Source organism: Drosophila nasuta, chromosome X, assembly GCF_023558535.2.
Source record: "Drosophila nasuta strain 15112-1781.00 chromosome X, ASM2355853v1, whole genome shotgun sequence".
In the NCBI taxonomy this organism is placed as follows: Eukaryota; Metazoa; Arthropoda; class Insecta; order Diptera; family Drosophilidae; genus Drosophila; species Drosophila nasuta.
In genome coordinates, this window is record NC_083459.1 from 32870952 (window position 1) to 32887746 (window position 16795).

Sequence of the window (16795 nt, forward strand, 5' to 3'; positions counted from 1 at the left end):
CCTTTTTTATCCACACGGCGGCATTCGGTGTGTTTGAGTATGCTGCCTAAAATGTTAAACAAGCAAGTAGTAATCGCATAAAATTTTCTAATTACCCAACCAACACACACACACACACACACACACATTCACTCGTGAATGTGGCACTGAGACATAGAGAGTTATATATTCATATATATGTACACATATACGAAAACTTGCCACACTTTTGCGTTTCCTCACGACGATAGGCTAAAAGTTTAGGGCTGACATTGTGACTACCAACACATAGACAAATGTCTGTGTCAGTGTCTACTTGGCACTATGCGAACAAGACTATCAGGCCAGTAGTTAAAATTTCAATGCATAACTCAGCTGTAAGTGGCGCTTGTCTTAAAATTTAAATGAATACACCTCGGCAACAACATATGCAAACAGGCATAAATTTTTTAGGCAACCCCAGCATCATCGCTACGAGCAGTTAACAACGAAAGTCAGTTCGTCCTTGCCAGCATCGGTTATGGTGAGTGTGTGTGTGGCATCTGTGTATAATAGTGTGTGTGTGAGTGGGTGTTGGCGCATGGGTGGTGGCGCAACAGTTAGCTAACGGGTTGCAGAATATATGTAGGTGTAAACTTGCACCAAGCTGACAAATGAAGTATGCATGAAAGTGGCTGGGACCGCGACACCGCGACCGTTGCTGCAACTAATAGGATTGGGCTGGAGCCATGGAATCAAATTAATTGTTTCATTTACTATATACACTACGTGCAACATACAGTCAAGTCATTGTTGTTATTGTTATTGTTATTGTTGTACCTAGTTGTTGTCCCATGGTCCAACACAGTCGCTTCTTTCGCTTTCGCAAAAAGCGAAACAGTGTCAATAGAATAGTATTATATGTCACTTCATGTTCAAACGCTTTAATTGTGCATACGATAACAGCTACACACGCACACACACACACACATATGTACATATAGTATGCATATTCACTAACTAAACCTGCGTTTGATTGGGCAATTAAGCAAAACGGTTGTCAACTTTAAGGTTGACAAATTTCGAACTGTCGGAATTTCCAGCAGCAATTGAATAGAATCAAATGATGCATCGGACTATAAAATACCCTATGCTGGAAGTCGACAAGCAGTCTTGTTTCTAAAACCATCTTTCAGATCTTAAGTAACAATGTACCGAGTCCTTTTCTAGTATTTGAGCTATTTTAGAATTCGGACATTATCAGGCGAACTTAATGTAAAAAAAAAACAGTAAGAAACAGTTTAAAATGTATATAATTAATTATTTAACCATTTGTTAAGATATATGCTGATATCCTAGCACTCTTAGTATTATAAGAAATAGAAGAATTTTAAAATAAACTCGAACAGTCAGAGATTCTACATAAATATGGTCTCGTATTTTGTGTGAAAAAAGATTTATACTTGAATACAAATTATATTCGTATGGTGTTTGATATTTATGCATATATCCCATACTAACAATATTTGCCGTAAAGTAGTAGTAAACTATGTATATTTATTTACAGATTGTGGCTTTTCGCTATCACACATACACACGAACCTATCCGTCCGTTTTGCTGCTTGCTGCCTACTTGCCAACAGGTCGTATGAGTTATGCGGACATTGTGTAATACGTTTATTAAGTTATTAAATTGCGATACAAGCGTGTATCGCAAGCATCACATTGCAGCTAGCTGAGGATACTCATATCTACAGTATGTGCATATATCAATGGCAGTGGAGAGGTGTTTGAGGTGTTTGTGTCCCGGTCGTGTGTGTTACTGGCGAGACAAGTAGTTTAGTGGCAGTTGCAACTTGGAGTTTAAGTTGCAGTTGTAGTTGTAGTTGTAGTTGTGGCTGTATCAGCAGCAGTAAAGCGCGCTTATATGTATATTTACGTGGCTTTAATTTATTTGCATGCAAACAGACAATGTAGTTGAGAAGTAAACGGGCGCTTGAGTAAACGATATGCCGCTTTGGCTGTACGAGTAAGACTCTGGTTCTGGTTCTGGTTCTGGTGAGAATTTTATACTCGTATGCATGCCTGTGAACACATACGTTTATACGAGTATCAAATGGCCAGCAGCCCCTTGGCGAATGCAAGTTTTGTGTATTATGCGTGCCAAAGAGCCAAAGAGCCAGCAAAAGCAAGAAGAAGCAGTCCTTGTCATACTTAGTGTAGCTGTATGTTTTAGTACTATGGACGTATGTCGGAATGAGTATTTGGTACAGCGATAAGACAGCGATGCGATGCCGGCACCAGTTACCATTTACCAGTTAACAGTTACCAGTTACCATCTACCATCTAGCAGTTACCATCTACCATTTAGCAGTTACCAGTTACCAGTTACCAGTTAGCAGTTAGAAGTTAGCAGCTTTAGTCTGCCGTTGTGTGTGGGCGACCAGCAACTAAACGAATTTATGTCGTAATGAATGTCGGTTGCCGCATATCACGGTGCCTATCTGCGGTTTCTGCCAACACTCCCCAACCCCCTGCCACTCACACTTTCTCCGTCACACCCTGCCCTCCTAACTGCTCGTCGTCGAATTTATCTGGCGAGCTGCTCGGACTGCCTTTTGCTGTCTGATTAAAGTCAGACTTCTTTGCTGAGGCAATTTGTAAAATTCGAACAGATTTTGAAAATATGTATTCGTACGTACATACGTATTCTTGCCGTGCACATGATAACAAAAACGAAAAACAAAAAAATAGTACTCGTACTTTTTCGCAGACAACTTATCAAGCTTGCACAGAGAGTTGTGGCGAAAAAAAAAAGTTCATTTCCCATTTTGCGGCAGATAGCCCAATGTGGTTGGTTGGATGGTTGGTTGGTTGGTTGGTTGGTCCCTTCACAAACTAAACAAGCTGAACAGCTGAACAAGTCAAACAAAATTGAAGCCGTGGTACCCCTTTACCCCTTTACCCCTTTACCCCCTTTACCCCCTTTCATTGGCAACTTGCCCCCACTGGGTGTACTACTCGTACAATTTGCTGCTTAAATTACGAGCTGTTCATTTTGTGAGTGCCGCGCTTAACTGCTTCCTCTTGTTTTAACTCATTGCTGTAACTGTCCCCCCCCCTTTTTGCCACCTGGCTGGCACTTTTTGTGCGCTTTTTACGAGCTGTTGCCGTTGTGCCCGCTGTGCCCGTTGTGCCCGTTGTACCCGCTGTGCGCGAGTGCGTGTTAACAGGCAATTAAATCCGAATTACATTTTTGCTCCTTTTTGCATGCCATTTGCTTCATACGTACTATTCCAGTATGTGTGTGTGTGTGTGTGTGTGTGTGTGTGTGCTTGTCTTTGTGATTGTGTGTGTGCTTGTGCTTGTATGTGCACTTAAATGCGTGTGTAGGTTGCCTTTCAAAAGTCAAACGGCAGGTGTGCCGAGTGCCACACCGCATTGCACGATTTGTTCCCAAATGGCAGCGATAAGACGTGCAAAAGTTCAAGAAGTCAGCTTGGCCAGCCAGGACCTTTTAGTCCCCGCCGTCCTTGCGACCATCTGCACGTGCTAATTAAAGATAATTCTTAATTGCTGCCGACAAATGAAGATTTATGTTCAAAGTATTAACTAATCGAATCGAAACGAATCGAATCGAAACGAAACGCTTTGAGTGTAGTGAAGTCAACGATTTGGCTTTAATTGAATTGAACTGCCAAAAAGGTTACAAAAGTGTTCCACAAGTATAGTTCCATAACCATTTGCATCATAATGTCACAAGCTTGGGCCATAAACCGCAAAAAGTTAACTCAATTGAATTTGGCCTCTGCACGAATCACGAAACAAGCTTAGAAAGCCAAATAAAAATATATTCAATTTCATGGGCGCACATAAAATGCACAGAACGAAATACTTGCTAAACAATTATCAGAGGCGATAGAAGACGAAGAATATTATTTTGCATGCACTCAATCATTATTCCATCCATCATACTAACTTACTTGCAAAGCGATGGTAAAATTAAGTAAACGTATTTTCAATTCTCATCAGCATATAATAAATGAAATGCCATTGCATAAGCCCAGTCCAACTGCAAATCATTACAAAAACCAAATGAAGCCGAAATGGCTTGTACGATGTACACACACACACACGCACACTGACGCACACGCACACAAGTCGACTAAGAAGAAAGTATGTGGACAGCCCCAAACTAAATCCTTTTCTATACAAACATACGTTACAAGGGGAGGAATGAGAGGAGAGAAGCAGGAGAGAAGTTAACAGCTCGCCCTGATGGTGTGAATAAAGTGGGGTTAACGGAAATCAAATGGAAAACTCATGCATCGCACCAAAAAACACTTTTCCGAACGCATTTCTATTGTCAGCGGTACTGTCGTGTGGCTTTCTGTGAGTCTGTGAGTCTGTGAGTAGGAAAACTTTGCTCTGCTCTGCTCTGCTCTGTGTGACACTGTGTGACCGTATATGCGGATACGCGCCTTTTGTTTGTTGGCATTGTGTGCATAGTTTTTGTCCTTCTTCCTTCACTGCCTTCTGTTGTAAGCACTGCGAGCTGTTTATTTTAATATACGTACTCGTACATTCAATATATAATATAAATATATATACCATACTATACTTTGCTATACTATATATTTTTTTATTCATAGTGTGTGCATGTATTTTATTTTTGAGCAGCCAGCAAAATCTGAGCAGCAACGCCACGCCAAGCCGTTCACTTCATTTGCCTATACGGAAGAGTCAAGGAGTACTTCACATTGCCGGCGGCGGCTGCCATTGTTACTGCTTTTGCGGCTACGGCGGTTTCAGCTCCTGCTGCTGCTGCTGCTCTTGCTGCTGCTGCTGCTCTTGCTGCTGCTGCTGCTGCTCTGGCTGCTGGTGGCAGGCAGTGGAAGGACCAACTTTTGTCGCTTGGTAATGGTGGCATTTTAGCATTGTTGTTATTTCTGTTGTTGCTGTTAAAGTTTTGCACACACAAGTTTAAACAAAGCAGCCGCCAGCCACATAAACAGTCGACAGGCGCTGCGTTGTTAGGTCAAACAACAGTAAGAGCCAGCTGGAGCAACTGGAATTGTGACTGGCGAATGGCGAATGGCGACTGGGTGCCACCTACTTTCTACTTTCTACTTTCTACTACTGCTGATGCTGATGCTGATGCTGATGCTGTTGCTGTTGCTGTTACTGATGCCGTTGCCGATCCCATTCAGCTCCACCCTCAACGTTGGCACCCACAAAAATTGCGACGCCTGTCAAGCTCAGTTATGGTCGCCTGTTTGTGCAACAACAGCAGCTTTTGCCTATTCGTTTGTCGAATAATTAATTTTTTACAGCGACATTAGCTACTATACTATATACATATATATATATATATATATATATACTTAAATATATCTGCTCTTTCACTTCCCTTAACACAACACTCTTAACACTCTGCGTGAACTTAAGAAGTCCAACAGCTCTATTATTCCACTACACACAGTCGTCTATATGTAAATAGCTATAGCTATAGATATTAACCCATTGCTTTGGTTTGTTTCACATACCTCCATGAGCATAAGCTATTTCCGGGCTCAAGTTGTGGCCTGAAAATGCCTGGAAATGGGCAATTCGTACACAATAATACAATGGCTGACATAAATGAGTTTGCACAAATACGAATACGAATACGAATACGAATACGTACGAGTATGTGAATGCCAGTGCGGGAATGCTGCGGTTCTTTTACTCTCATAAGGCACTTTACGAGCTCGTGTTTGTCTGCAGATGTTGCCCGAACTGATACGAGGAGCTATCGCTTAATTGAAACATAACATTAGGGCCAATTAACTTTCCTAGCTTTATTAAATACTACCGAATTTGCGCGCTACACACACGACATTTTCTTTTCGTTTTTTTTTTTTGGTTTTTTTGTGCTAATCAGCTTACTTTGTCTGCTCGCAGTTTTTGTCGCACATACCTACTCCCAGTTTTGGTTCGTATCGTACTTTTAGTTGAGCCAGCACCATCATAGTTGTTTCTAGCAAACAATTTACCCACAGCTATTAACTTGCCTGAATATCAGGGACTCGCAGTCCACAGTTACTGATGCAAAACATATATTCTAGTAACTAAAGGCGACAACGAGCTTCACTTGGGAGCTGACCCTTGAGAGTGCGCTGCACTCTCCCTGGTTGTCAGTTCTCAATTAAAGTGTCATGTACTTCACCTAATACCTTACTATGTTATAAATAAGCAGCTTGCCAGCGTCAATACACATGGTACATCATGTAGTAAAAATATATTTTATTGCCAATGACTAAGCTTAATTTTCATAAACCTTATTAATAGACTACAAAGTTTCGCTCGCTGTTTCATATGAATTTTGTATGATGAATATGGTTGTTTAAATTGTAGCATCGTATTGCTTTGCGTTCATACTCAAGTCAGTTAAATACTATATGCTACTATATGTATGCAGATATGCATAACTATCTGGTAATCGACTCGATTAAATGTGAGAAAAAGCCAAAAATTTGACTTTATAGTATGTTTGTCAAATTATATGTGTTAATATAGCTTGTCTAGGCGGTGAACCAAGATATTACAGTGGGCGGACTTAATGAGTGGGCGTGGTCAAAGAGGACAGCTTCATAGCCTAGCTTAGATGTGCATGTGTGAGTGTGTATATATGAATTTCTAGTCGAACGCCAATCAACAGTTGTGCAACAGTTGTGCCGAACTTCAGGCATTGCACCTGATCGTTACTTATTTGCTACAGATGAATTCTAGTAGCAATACGTGTATGAATGTATGAGTGTATGTGCGAATTTGATGTATGTATGTATTACTCTCTCTACTCTGCTCTGTGTACACAACTCCGAGTGTGTGTGTGTGTGTGTAGGTGTAGGTGTGAGCGCTGACAGTAAAAGTGAGCAATAAACATACGCGATTAAATTCATTATGAACACTTGAACAGCAGACAATGTGAATATGAAATGACAAACTGATTGTTGCTCTATGTCAAAACGTGTATGTGTGTGTGAGTGTGTGTGATTGGTTGTGTGGATCCCCCTCTAGAGTAATGTACGAATGTGTGCGTGACTTGTGCTACGACAAAATGAAGCAAAAGCCTTCAGTCCTTGTTATTGTTGCCTTTTCTAATTGTATTTGTGATTGCACGTATACACACAAGCATGTGTGATTGTGTATGTGTGTGTGTGTATGTGTGGTTACTAATTGGATTTCAGATATTCAATCAACAAGCTTCCGCACTGAATTTCGCCGATTTTGTTGAAGAGCACAACTTGCTAAGTACATATGCTGTCCTTGCTTGCATCTCCTGCAGCTACAGAACAAAATTGTTGATATCCAAATAATATAAAAAATATATTGTATGTGGACAACATTATTCTGTGAACAGACTTATTCCTCAGTTGTCTGAACCATCAGCGAATGAAGTGCAGAATATACGCCCTTTAGTTTTAGACTTTTAATTTCATTTTTAATCTTCAAAGTTAGAACTGTAAGATGAAACAATAAAATTTACTTACGGTAATGCATAACATGAAGAAGTATCCAACATGATCGAAGCAAAGGTTCAAACTGCAAAAGAGTAAAAAAATAAATTAATATTGTATAATATTTATTGTAATGTTAACTAATTACAGTAAGAAATGAAAATTAAATGATTAATCGCAAAGTGACCTTTCTATAATACAAGATTTTATTTGGTTGATCAATATTGTTTTATACACTTTTTACTATGGAATAAATGTCTATGACAATTCCTTTTACTGAAAGATCATATGAAATCTTTTCTCAAACCAGGTGTAAAAGGAATATGTGCTACTTAGAATTCGACACTATTCACTATTTAGTAATATCTGCATTCTATTATTCCTCAGATACTATATTGTGCACCTTATTATGCACAATTCTATAAAGATGGCAAACTTAATCAGTTGTGCACAATTTCAAACTATTGTTAGCAATTTATTCTGTGTGAAAAAGTCGATGCCAAAAATTTTAATGAATGTGCCCCAAATTAAGTGTCTGTGCTTGACTAGGCGGCCGACCGAGATATTAGAGTGGGCGGACTTGCTAAGTGGGCGTGGTCAACCAGCAGAGCTTGACAAAGACAGCCCAGTGTAGAAGAAGATGTGTGAGTGTGTATGTGCATGCTTCTAATGAAATGCTACACCACTGTTCAGCTGCTACTCAACTATTACTCAATAGTTGAGTGTAAAAATGGCATGCCAAAAATTTTAGTGTATGTCTGCCAAATTGTGTGTGTTTGCTTGACTAGGCGGCGGACCAAGATATTAGTGTGGGCGGACCTGATAAGTGGGCGTGGTCAGGCAGGCGAGCTTCACAAAGCTAATCTAATCAATTGCTACTCAACAGTTCAGCTTTTACTCAACTATTACTCAACAGCTCTGCACAATTTGAAGGCATTGCAAGTGATCTTCGAAGGCAAAAATTGGCTTGCCAAAAATTTTAGTGTATGTCTGTTAAATTGTGTGTGTTTGCTTGACTAGGCGGCGGACCGAGATATTAGGGTGGGCGAAAGGGATAAGTGGGCGTGGTCAAGCAGCAGAGCTTGGCAAAGATTGCCGAACATAGATTTACATGTGTGAGTGTGTATGTGCTCATTTCTAGTCAAATGTTACTCAATAGTTGCTTCAGATCAGCTGCCTCTTAGCAACTGTTACTCAACAGTTGTGCAGAGCTTGCATTGCAATTGATAGCTTGCTAAGCAATTCGACACAAAAATGGATTGCCAAATATATGTGTGTGTATGTTTGTGCAGATGGCGGTCCAAGAAATCAGTGTTAGGTGGGCGTGGCTAAGGAGGTGAGCTTCGTAAAAAGTGTCCATCTTGCGTACAGATGTGTGTGTGTATGTATGTATATACATATATGTATACATATGTATATATTTCAGATCAACTGCTGCTAATATTTTTTTTATTATGAGAAGACTATGAGGATCGATTGGAAATTTGTTGGAAATGCCTTTAATATACATATATAGTTATGTAATTAATTATTAATACGAAACTGATTTAACTGATCTCTTATTTGTAATGTTAATTTGACAAATTCATGCAATTAAATTTGAATTACGGTCGCTTGTGAAATTTCGAATATACTCGTATAAAAAAACAAAGCATAAATTATTTGATGGACAATTATTAGTGGCATAAACTCTGAGCTGTCCATCTTGACTATTTGTCGAATATTTGTCGAACTATATGCCATTGGCAAAATGACTGTCGTGCTTTACGATTCGTTTCCTTTAGTTCATTTCATTTTATTAACTCTTTTGCATGACAGGGACTTGTTAGCTCGGAGACAAGCCAAGTCAACTTTGCTGAAACGCTTAATTACACTTCTCATCTCATCTCATCTCATCTCATCTCAACTTGTCTCGTCTCCGTTCCACTTCCACCTCCACTTCCACTTCCCATTCCCATTGCCATTCTCGCTCTCACTCACACTCTCGCTCTCTCCCATTTCCATTCCCATTCCCGTTAAGCGGCGGCGACCGTGCCGTGACGTCATTAAGCTTCAATTAAAATAGCTAAGGTTAGCATGAGGATTTTTAATTAAAATTCACTTTGTAAATTATGCGTTAAAGGATTTTCCTAGGGGGGCGTGACATAGCTGCTGCTGCTTTCCATTGATGTTTATTGCATGCGATGTTAACAACACAACATTTAAAAGAATTTTAATTCATGCTCTGGCCCTTAAAAGTTTCATCTAAGCCATCAAAATAACACATGGTTATATATTGTTATCTATTTCAAAAGTACAAATAAATGAGCGAATAAATAAAATTAAACTAGGCAAACTTTCCCCTGGCAATTGCAACAAAAGACTTCATCTGCTTGAAGTAATGTGTAAATATTTAACAAACTTGGACTTGGTCAAAAATCAAAAACAAGAAAACAAAAAAAAAAAAAGTAGTCTTCCAACTGACCTCTAGATACTTACGACAGATACTATGTATATATAGTATGTACACACATATGGGAACACACTGCAAATATTGTAGAATACGAGAGCTACGAGAGCTGAAGTATTGTGTAAGGCGTTCTATTGCCCGACAGGATTGACATTCAACAAACATGTTAAACTCATTGACAGCGAATAAAAATGTCAGTGCGATGCCGGGCAGCAAATACTCGAAGCAAATAAATAAAGCGAATGTGTGCAAACATTTGAGTGTCCATTTTTTTACGAGCCGCAAATAAAACTACACGCAAAAGGAAAACATGGCACAAGCAAACAAAAATAAAGGCAATCCAAGGCAAACAACATACAACACACAACGCACAACACACAACACACAACACACAACGCACAACACAGGCACGAACCACACACTTGACAGGACTTGCTAAGGAATATAATGAAAAGACACATTCAAGTCGAGCTACTAGCTGTCTTGTTTTTGGGGTAAGATTGGGGTTTTGGCATGGGGTTTTGGCATGGGGTTGGGTTGAGGTTCAGTCCAAAGTTGGGGGCTGGGTTAAGTGGGGGGACCCAGAATCGAACGCACATCGAACGAATGACTATTCGAAGGCCTTGGTAATGTGTGCGAACGGTCTGAGGGGGTAAGGAGGTAAGGAGGTAAGGAGGTGTGGCACATGGTACGAGTATGTGTGCGCATATTGAATTGTATAGCCGCATTATCTACATGTTTACAGCCCAATTTGATTCCCCTTCGATTACCCAGTTTCATCTAGTGACCGTGCCCCATTTTGTTGCCGTTGTTGTTGTTGTTTTGTTTTCAAAGATTTGTTGGCTTCTCCTCTTTTTATTTTCATTTTCATTTTCCCTTTTCTTTTTTTTTTTTTGTATTTTTGTGCTTTGGCAGGTTCACAGCTCGACGCCAATTGACATTGATGTCGACTCAAAACGCACCCACAGACATTGTCATTGCCCTCTTTCGATTTCCGTTTAAGTTGGCAACCATATACGAGTCGAGTAAGTGAACTTATATCCTGTTATCCTGTGAGCTTAGTCTGTTATTGCCATGGCCAAGAAGCACGCATTCTAACCCACTGCCAGAATGTTGGCAAGCAATGTCTGCATTGCGTTTTTATGTTATGTTTACTGGCTTTCTTACGACTTCCGAGGTAGCCCTAATAACTGATGATTGTGCGATTTGCCCGCCCATCTCCACAATGAACATGATGCGAGGACTTTAGCCCCTTGCTGCTTGCCACTTGCCACTTGCCACTTGCTGGTTGCCACTTGCTGGTTGCCACTTGCTGCTTGCCACTTGCTACTTGCTACTTGCCGCCTGCGTCTTTCACACCCCACGTGCCGATATCCGACGGCTGTCAGCGTTTCTGTTCCTGTTTCTGTTTCTGTTTCTGTTGGCATTGACCCCCTAGAGACCTTAACGTACACTCATAAATGTCTTTCAATCATAATGTTTCAATAAGTCAAAATCGATTACGAACTTCATATGAAATTTATTGCACTTTCGCAAATATGACATTGCCTTCTCTGCCTCTGTTCAACATTGAGGGATGACTGAGATATGTACATATGTACATATATTACTTACATAAGCACATATTTATATGCTTCGAACGCAATAGAGAATATTTGCCACAAATTGTACACGTGTGAAAATCAGATTGCTTAACAACTTTTAGCCTTCTGGACATGTGCATTGAGTGACAGCAGTTAATCATCACTCTGTCAGTCCCTAATTTAACTCATGAATAGACTTACTTACTTATTAGTTATTTACTTTACTTTTATTTATTTATTTCTATTTACTTTTTCTTTTAGCAAATTAGTACAAAAATAAACTTTGATGTTATGCTGTAGAATGAAGAATTTAGTATAGTATATACTATATATAGTATATAATATCATTTTAAAAAATGTTAGTAACCGCTGCAAAATTAGTAATCTTTAGCTTGTACATATGACTAAAAGGAATGCAACAAAAATTGATATCTAATTACTTGTCGAACCGCATTTATCATAGGAATTTATCATATACGGCCAAAAACAATCACACATCCAAATGCCAAATTGTACAGCGCGCATACTAATAATATTAATATTATTAAGATTATTATGTTTAAATTACCTAAGGGCAAAGCAAATGAGCGCGAGGGCAAAATAACAACTGAGATCCCACGATACCGAACTTTCATTCGGCTATTGACTTCGTATTACAAAAACAAAAACAATCATACTTATATGACTCATTTATGTGCACGCCCATATATGTAACTGAAGAAACAAAACTCAGACAAAGTCCACTCTTAAATTCCCTTTTTGAAATGCAAAGAGAGCATGAAGACAAATCGCCGATTTCCGCAATGCCGAACTATTATAAAAGCAAAAGCAATCATACAACGAATGTAACATTGAAGAGCGTACCTTCATACTGTTCAAATTTAAGAGGAATAATTGAAAGGACAAAACTACAAAGAGAGCACAAACACAAATTGCTGACTCAGATCTTATGATGCCGAACTTGCCTTCGTCTATTGACTCGTATACGCTTCGTATTACAAAAGCAAAGATAAAGAAAGAGTGATGCATTGAAGTTTCCATATGCTAAAGTTCTATTCACATTTAAGAGAAACAATTAAAGTGGCGAAAAGTAAGTGGCGCGCATGCCTAAATTGCTTATGGCCCATGGAAAGAGAGCGCGGAGGTATATTGTTACTATTATTATCATATATTATTATTATTATTATTACTATTATTATTATTATTTTGTATTAAATGTCGCAATTTAAATTAAATAATTTAACAGACAGACTTACATAAATTTAGTTGCACCGTCCAAGTTCGACGTTGTACTTTACTATTCTCTCACTTACAATCACAAAAAAAATTAAAAAAACACATACACAAATGCAAAGGATTGACTTTTATTTTTGATCATATTGACACTCTTATTACACAAAAAAAGAAAAAACAAAAATGAACTATTTAAATTCACTGTGATAAATGTGCTTTTCATCAATGCACATTAATTATTTCACACTAATAATCACAGAAAAAAATTAACAAAAAATGGACACACAGATGAACACAAAAAAAAAAGTGGGCAGCAACAAAGAAAACGCGCGCGACTTAGATTTCGCGCAATTCACTATTACGAACTCTTGTGAAAAAAATACACACACATCAACAGTATGCCCATACACGCGCATGTGTGTAGTGGGCAGCAACGAAAAAACGCGCGCGACTTAGATTGACTGCAATTCACTAATACTAACGCATTTCGAAATTTTCAGCACAGCGTGTGAGAGAGACGCTCGAAATGACGCCACGGCGCGTTTTCACGTTTTTCGTATTTAAAAGCCGGCCGCACACACAAATCCATTTAATTGAATTTAATTTTTCAATACACAATATTAATCAAAGTTTTTAAGATATTCGCGATCGTTTTATTTGTTAATTTTATAATTGCGTTTTCGCGGATTAAAATGTACATACTCCGCCCGTAGTGTGTACTGTGCGCTCGACAGTTGTCAACTGATATTTGTGACACAATAATATCCTTGCTTAGCCTAATATCCTTACTTGAACTATGCAAATGTACCATTGTGGCCCCAAAGAGAACAATTTGACAATTACGACGTTCGCGCAACTGCGCTGAGCGCTCATTCGGCTTGCGCGTTCTTCTTAAAAAGTGTCCTCGTCATTATGGGACATTGCCGTCGTGATTGTCAAATTGTTCCCTTTGGGGCCACAATGGTCCATTTGCATAGTGCATAAGAGAAAGTACCTTTCCGTTTAGGCTAAACAAGGATATTATTGTGTCACGAATATCAGTTGACAACTGTCGAGCGCACAGAACAGACTACGGGAGGAGTATGTGTATTTTAATCCGCGAAAACGCAATTATAAAATTAACAAATAAAACGATCGCGAATATCTTAAAAACATTGATTAATATTGTGTATTGAAAAATTAAATTCAATTAAATGGATTTGTGTGTGCGGCCGGCTTTTAAATACGAAAAACGTGAAAACGCGCCGTGGCGTCATTTCGAGCGTCTCTCTCACACGCTGCGCTGAAAATTTAAAAATTCGTTAGTATTAGTGAATTGCAGTCAATCTAAGTCGCGCGCGTTTTTTCGTTGCTGCCCACTACACACATGCACGTGTATGGGCAACTGTTGATGTGTGTGTGTTTTTTCACAAGAGTTCGTAATAGTGAATTGCGTGTAATCTAAGTAGCGCGCGTTTTCTTTGTTGCTGCCCACTTTTTTTTGTGTTCATCTGTGTGTACTTTTTTTTGTTAATTTTTTTCGGTGATTATAAGTGTGAAATAATTAATGTGCATTGATAAAAAGCACTTTTATCACAGTGTATTTAAATAGTTCATTTTTTTTCTATTTTTGTGTAATAAGAGTTTGAATATAGAATGATCAAAAATAAAAGTCAAATGCAAACATTTGTGTATGTGTTTTTATTTTAAATTTTTTTTTGTGATTGTAAGTGAGAGAGTAGTAAAGTACAATGTCGAACTTGGACGAAGCAACTAAATTTATGTAAGTCTGGCTGTTTAATTATTTCATTTAAATTGTGACATTTAATACAAAATAATAATAATAATACCTCCGCGCTCTCTTTACATGGGCCATAAACAATTAAAGCATGCGCAACACTTACGCTTCGCACTTTAATTGTTTCTCTTAAATGTGAATAGAACATTCGCGTATGTAAACTCCACTTCAATGCACTATTTTGTCTCTTTGTCTTTGTATTACGAAGAGTATACGCGACAATAGTCGAGTGCTTTGCGGGATCTCAGTGGGCAATTTGTTTTCGTGCTCTTTTGCATTGTAGTTGTACGCTTCAAGCATTAGTTGCTGTTTCGTGCGTGCTCTTTAATGCGAAATTTTATTTTTACTTTTGAAATACAAAGAGTAGATTCGTATATAGACGAATGCAATTTTGGCATCGTAGGATCACAGTCGACAATTTGTCTCTCTTTGCACCCTCTTTGCATTCACCTTAAACATTGTAAGCATAAGCTTAGTTTCACTTTTGTCTGGTCAATTATCTCTCTTAAATATAAACAGTATTAGCGTGTATGTGGGCGCTCACTCATTGTTTTTGCCTTGGTTAATCGAATGTTTGAATCGATGGACGAATGCAAGTTGGCGCATCAAAGGATGTTAGTCAACTGCTTACCTCGGCGCTCTCTTTGTATTGACCTTAAGCGATTTTATTATAGTAGAGGCGACTCTAAATAAAGAATGCATAAGGGCCTGCAGTGCCGTATACATTATGTGCATTATTATTTGTTAGATTTAAAATGCTTGATTCGCATTTTCTCTAATAAATCTATACTTCAATTATTGCGTAATTAATATATAAAATCTTTTACTCTGACACAATTATCAATGAGTAATACTTACTTTAGCATACCATTATTCTTATTGAAGCAAATCGATTGGACAGTTAAATAAATGCTCGGCTAGCAAATTGAAAAAGTTGTTTAAGGATTTGCTTGCACTCAACACCCTTCGGTATGTTTAAATCATGTTTAGCTGAAGTCACGATCTAGCAAATTGTAGATCAATTGTATAGTATGTGCACAACATGAATTCCAATTCATGAAACGATATGCTGACGACATTTCAATTAATGCATCAACTATCTTCCGCTTGATTGCATTATCGCCAGCATCTCATCTCACTAAGCAATTTGTAGTAATAATATTTGTCCCACACCCGAATATGAATATGAATATTCTACTAGTAACGCATACTGTGTGAATATTGTGTCTGACAAAATGGAGTTTCATGGGTTGATTAGCGCTCTGCGCAGTCAAGCGTATAGCTATTGGATACTAAGGCAATGACCAAACTATTTGCCCTGACTTCAACTGGCCTCGCATAAATACTCAGATATATATATATGTGTGTGTGTGTGTGTGGGTGGATGGGTATGCGATGGTGAGAATTGCGAATCTAGATATTTGTTGTAGTATGAATAACACATGCGAGAGTTTAGAAATTACTTATGGCTGTAAGTAAGTAGTACAATAGTACAATGGTACAATTGTACAGCAAATAGAGGCGACCATCTTTTGTGTAGTTTGTAATTTTCATATACTATATATATATATATATATATATATATATATATATATATTTGAATAGCATAGCCGTTTGCACGGGACACTGGCTTTGAGCCAAGTGCGCGCTTTACCACTTTTCATTTCGTTTCTTTTTCGCGGGTTACTTTGCATTGCGTTGCTTTTTTGTTGTTGTTGTTGTTGCTGTAGTTGTGTTGCTTTGCTGCTTTGCTTGGGTTTGCGCAAACAAGCAACGCTTAATCAAAATCACACGCGACGCTGCATCGCATTGCGCAAACAGCAACAATGGGCCATAAAGTGGAGCGCACAGCGCACAGACCAAGGCGGCTTAACGCAGCCAGCAGCAGCAGCAGAAGCAGCAGCTAGAGCCACAAGGAATGAGGCACGAGGCACTCATTATTTTGAAATTTTCAGCGCGCATTTCAGCGACTTCCGTTTCCGGTGGCAATAGGAGAGCGAGAGCCACAAACGCAACGCCACCCATAAGAGAATTAAAAGCAAGAAATACTAGACTCTGGCTGCAAAGAGCCCACTGGCTGTTATAAATTATAATTTGGCGACAGCAGCTGTGCAGCAGCACCCCCAGCTGCGTATCACCTGCTGTTTTCCCTAATGAATGCGACAATCCTTATGCGCCAGTGTGGCAGTGTGTGTGTGTGTGTGTGTGTGTCTGTCACCTCGACCAGGGCAGGGCAGGGCAGGGCAAGTGAAGTTTTTGCCACGATTAAATTGCTAATCAAGCAAAAAGCTCTGTG